This window comes from Ornithorhynchus anatinus, chromosome 13 (genome assembly GCF_004115215.2).
Source record: "Ornithorhynchus anatinus isolate Pmale09 chromosome 13, mOrnAna1.pri.v4, whole genome shotgun sequence".
Classification (NCBI taxonomy): domain Eukaryota; kingdom Metazoa; phylum Chordata; class Mammalia; order Monotremata; family Ornithorhynchidae; genus Ornithorhynchus; species Ornithorhynchus anatinus.
The window spans coordinates 16516743-16522742 of NC_041740.1; positions in this window are offsets into that span (position 1 = coordinate 16516743).

Sequence of the window (6000 nt, forward strand, 5' to 3'; positions counted from 1 at the left end):
ACATAGTAAGCGCTTAACAAATACCAACATTATCATTATTACTGCGTCTACCCCAGCGCTTAGAACAGTGCTCTGCACATAGTAAGCGCTTAACAAATACCAACATTATCATTATTACTGCGCCTACCCCAGCGCTTAGAACAGTGCTCTGCACAGAGAAGCAGCGTGGCTCAGTGGAAAGAGCACGGGCTTTGGAGTCAGGGCTCATGAGTTCGAATCCCAGCTCTGCCACTTGTCAGCTGTGTGACTGTGGGCAAGTCACTTAACTTCTCTGTGCCTCAGTTCCCTCATCTGTAAAATGGGGATTAAGACTGTGAGCCCCACCTGGGACAACCTGATTCCCCTATGTCTACCCCAGCGCTTAGAACAGTGCTCGGCACATAGTAAGCGCTTAACAAATACCAACATTATTATTACATAGTAAGCGTTTAACAAATACCAACATTGTTATTATTATTATTATTGTGTCTACCCCAGCGCTTAGAACAGTGCTCTGCACATAGAAAGCGCTTAACAAATACCAACATTGTTATTATGATTATTATTGTGTCTACCCCAGAGCTTAGAACAGTGCTCTGCACATAGTAAGCGCTTAACAAATACCAACATTATTATTATTATCATCTGGGGGTGGGCGGGGCTTCATCGGAGGGGCGGGCCCTAAAGGGGCGGGGCTGGAACCCGATTGGTGGAGCCTGGACGACGGGGCGGGGCCTTAAGGGGAGGGACTGGGACCGAGGGGCGTGGCCTAAAATGGACGATCTGAAACCCGATTGGCTGACGAGGCGGGACCCCGCCCAAGGGGCGTGGCTTCGTCCCCGCCCGGCTCCGCCCACAGTCTAAGCCCCTTTGCACGTAGACAATAATGCAGGTATTTGTTAAGCGCTAACTATGTGCGGAGCTCTGTTCTAAGCTCTGGGGTAGATACAAGGTAACTAGGTTGTCCCACGTAGGGCTCACAGTCTTCATCCCCATTTTACAGATGAGGAAACTGAGGCACAGAGAAAGTTAAGTGACTTGCCCACAGTCACATAGCTGACGAGTGGCAGAGCCGGGATTCGAACCCCTGACCTCTGACTCACAAGCCCGGGCTCATTCCACTGAGCCACGCGGTTAAGCGCCTACTGTGTGCCAAGCACTGTTCTAAGCGCTGGGGTAGATACAAGATAATCAGGCGGTCCCACAGTCTTCATCCCCATTTTACAGTTGAGGGAACTGGGGCGAAGTGAAGTGACTTGCCCAAAGTCACACAGCAGGCAAATGGGGGAGCTGGAATAAGAACCCACGTCCTCTGACTCCCAAGCCCGTGTCCTTGCCATCAGGCTATGCTGCTTCTCTTACTAGCCACAGTAAACCCCTGCAGAAGACCTAGAGAAGCGCTTAGTACAGTGCCCTGCACACAGTAAGCGCTCAAAAAATACCACTGAATGCATGAATGAAATAAATCAAATTATATGCACTGTGCTAAACGAAGAAGGGACCCAACGAACTGATTTCTACACTTTCTTTTGGCTGGCAAGCTGGAGGGCTCGGCCTGGATGGACATTCGATTCGGGACCTGGCCCGGTTTTTTTTTTATACAACAAAGTTAAACAACTTGCCTGAGCTGACTGGAATACAACCAGCTTGCATGGTGAGAAGAAACTCGGTCGAAAAAATTCGGTGTTCAGTCGTAGAATACAAGTTTAAAGAGGCAGAGTGGCCTAGTGGAAAGAGCGCGGGCTTGGGAGTCAGAGGATGTGGGTTCTAATCCCTCCTCTAACACTTGTCTGCTGTGTGACTTGGACAAGTCACTTAACTGGGCCTCAGTTCCCTCATCTGTAAAATGGGGATTAAGGCTGTAAACTGCACATCGGACCACCCGATTATCTTGTATCTACCCCAGCGCTTAGAATAATAATGATGGTATTTGTTAAGCGCTTACTATGTGCAAAGCACTGTACTAAGCTCTGGGTAGATACAAGATATTCAGGTGGCCCTACGTGGGGCTCACAGTCTTGATCCCCATTTTACAGATGAGGTAACTGAGGCACAGATAAGTTAAGTGACTTGCCCAAAGTCACACAGCTGGCAAGCGGCAGAGCAGGGATTAGAACCCATGACCTCTGACCGCTTAGAACAGTGCTTGGCACAAAGTAAGTGCTTAAGAAATATCATAATCATTATTATTATAATTTTTAGCAGATGGGAGCAAGTATCTCAAAGATTTCATTCATTCGATTGTATTTACTAAGTGGGTACTGTGGGCAGAACACTGTACTAAGCACTTAATAAATTTGATTTCTGGAATTGATTTGCCAAAAAATGCTCATCTTTCATTCCAAAGAAGCAGCACATTTTTATGGTATTTGTTAAGCACTTACTATGTACTATCCACCGCTTGCCAGCTATGTGACTTTGGGCAAGTCACTTCACTTCTCTGTGCCTGTTACCTCATCTGTAAAATGGGGATTAAAACTGTGAACCCCACGTGGGACAATCTGATATCCCCCAGCGCTTAGAACAGTGCTTTGCACATAGTAAGCGCTTAACAAATACCATCATTATTATGTGGCCAACACTGTACTAAACTCTGGGGTAGATACAAGCTAATCATGTTAGACACAGTCCGTGCCCCACACGGGGCTCACTGTATTAATTCCTATTTTGCAGATGAAGTAACTGAGGCACAGATAATTTAGGTGACTTGCCCAAGGTCACACATCAGATGGGACTGTAAACCCGTCAAAGGGCAGGGACTGTCTCTATCTGTTGCCGATTTGTACATTCCAAGCGCTTAGTACAGTGCTCTGCACATAGTAAGCGCTCAATAAATACTCTTGAATGAAATCAGGATTGGAAGGCAGGTGCTCTGCCTCCCAGACCTATGCTCTGTCCATTAGGCCGGGCTGCTTCTGCATGAGCTGATAATGCTGCAGTTGGCAAGACCTGTGAGTAGTGGGGTCCATTTAAAAAGAAAGGTTATAAAAATCAAAATGGATTCTTTGAACATTTATTTCTGTAACTCTTAAAACCAGATGCACCAGATTTAGAAATGAGTGGATCAGAAGGTCAAACTAAAGAGCATTAATTTATTACAAAGCTATTTTTAAAAACTTTGTGGAGGGAAACCCGTCCTTCCCTCTCACCCCCTCCTCCCTCACTTTCACGCCACCATTCTTGTATCAGCTTTCTAGTAGCTGAAGGTGGGGGCTGCTGATGGCCATGAAAAATATAGTACTAAGGCTTCCAGTGAAAGAGGTTGGTGGTATATATTCCCCGTCACTTATTTACACATTGTTGGTGGGAGGGAATTTTGCGAAAACACCCAAATCCGCATTTCCTTAGTAACCTTATTCCCTGTATTTGGCCGCTGGTGTTCTGAAATTGGTGATACTCTCCCAAACTTTGTTAATCAAATTTGAAATTAGCTGCATTATTTTCTGGGCTTTCTATGGTTCTAGGACAAGGCTACATTTCTATCATAGGGTCATTCTCTTTGCAAATTTCAGTCCTGTTGACTCAGGCTATTAAGAGGATGTGTGAAAACAGAGAGCCTTAGTTATTTTCTAAGTCTTGTTTCCAGTTGAAATTATGCAAAAAGGTAATGATAAAAGTAAAACAGAGACGGTGGGACTCTTCAGAAGTTAGATTCAGTTTTCATTTTGTGCTCTCTAAGGGAGCCATTTCTTCAGAAGTGTTTGAAACTTTAAAACTCAATTTTCATTTTGAACAGGGCAAAACGAAATATTTTGAACAGGCCCATAAGCCTACAGTCTTATTTCCAAATCTTCTGTACTTTAAACTGCAATATACCTTAATTTATTTTTTTAAAAATAGTCATCTCCCAGAAGAGGAAACATTTTCTTGGCTTTGATTCATTAATGACTCTAAAATCAATAATTTGTAGGATTCAAAGGAGTTGATTTGTAAGTATATGCTAGATTCACAACTTTTGCAGAAAGAAAACAAACTTTTTAGAGAGTGAGTCTCCCTTTATATTATTATTACTACTACTACTACTACTAATGGTATTTGTGTAGTGCTTGCTATGTGCCAGGTAGTGTTCTAAGCGCTGGGGCGGATACAAGTAAATTGGATTGGACACAGTTAATGTTGACACTATTCATTGATTTTGATTTCTCTCCCTGACCTTATACTAGCAAGGATAAGCAGTCTTAAAAGTGTTTCCAGTCAGAATTTTTAAGCTCTGTTCTCTTAAATTTGTAGTAACTAGGAAGACAGGCTAATGAAAGGAAAAGTGTGGCTTACACTTTAGTACAACTGTAAAAGATTCAGAATGTGTGGTTTTTCTGTGGAATTGGATCCGAAGCAGTAAGTTTTATTTTCTCCGTATTTCCTGTTCATTTTACTGAAAGAATCAGAAATAGAGGAGACAGGCATAGGAACCCAATATACACAGGCAAAATTATGTTCAAAAAGTACAAGCCTTTCTAGTCTGGTATAATGTCAGTGTGATAACTCTGACTCTTAAGAAACATATGTTTTGCTGAAAGTCTGTCTTTTTTTGAGTCCGAGAGTGGCCATTTATCCCACCATTATTCTACCAGACAGAAATCAAAGAGAAAATATTTTGCTTTCTTACAGAGACCTCATCTATTTCATTTCTCTGACCAAGTTTTCATGACCACTTTTATTATTGGAGAAGAAACCCCAGGGAATCATGTCTACCATCTCCAGAAAGAACAGTCTGTTCTGCCTTTCAAAAGGCAATCGAAACATATTGGGCTTTCTGTGGCCCATTACTGTGGCACTGGAAATTATAAATCTTGGAAGCCAGGAATAGATGAGGAATAGAAAAAAAAATGCACCATGGGTAGCATATCCCAGACCAAAACCTGAAGTAACAACTTCAGATAGTAAATTTCTAATATTTCAATTTCCATATCATCTCCACAAAAGTTTTGTACCCAGTACTGTGCGTCTGTACAGCTGCTTACAATAGAAAATCATTTTCTGTCATGAAGTTAAATTCCTTTTAATTAAAAAAAAACTAATATTCAAATACTTTTTTGCAGGAGGGTCTTCTATCAGTTTGTCTTTATCCTTCAAGAGAAGTGGTGTATTTCCATGGTTTGAAAAGGCTCACACTTCAGAAATATAGAATTGTATCCCAAAATTCTGGATGACTCACTGAATGAATCTGGGTAAGTAATTTAACTTCTGGATCTCAGTTTCCTGAGATCCATGTATTCCTCATGTATAAGAGAAGTCGGGAATTTTGTGTCACCTCTCGGGAATCTCATTAATGAGGCTTTGAGGTGTGTAATAGTTTCTCAAGGAAAGTGTTTTATTCACTGAAGGAATACTAATGTCTATTCAGGGATTGTGAAAGAATTTTAGCAAATCTTTAAAAGTGTGTATTGTTGTCTCCATTTTATAGATCATAGAAATCAAGGCCCAGAAATTTTAAGTGCTTTGTTCACAGTAATGCTGTACCTGGTGAAAGACTAACCCCTCTACCCCCCTTTCCTTCCCCTCCATTTCCTACTTAATGAAATGCCACTAAAGCTCTGGGAATAATTATCTCAGAAAAAGTCACTTTAGATGGACACACCACTTTTGTGAAAGGGAGATAGCTGAGATCTGGATGCCTTAGCTCTTGGCCCTTTGTAAACCTCTGCCGGGTAATAGAAGTTCCACTCTGGGGCGATCTATCAATTAATTGTATCCATACCCTTCGACAATAACTCGACCATGGTGGGCAAATCAATATCTATTCCTGTTGTGTATTTTAACCTCACTCTCCATCACCCTGGGGACTTTTCCCTGGTCCTCCATGGATGTCATAACTTTCAGTTTGAGGAACATCAAATTAAGCCATATAAAGCTAATTTTCATTAGCAAAGCCTTGCTCCGATCTTGTGAAGCCCAGCAACAATTATACTCTGGCCACACTCACAAGAGGCAGTGTGGGCTACTGGAAAGAATTTGGGTCTCAGAGGACCTGAGTTCTAATTCCAGCTCTGCTCCTTGGCTGCAGTGTGACCTTGGGCAAAT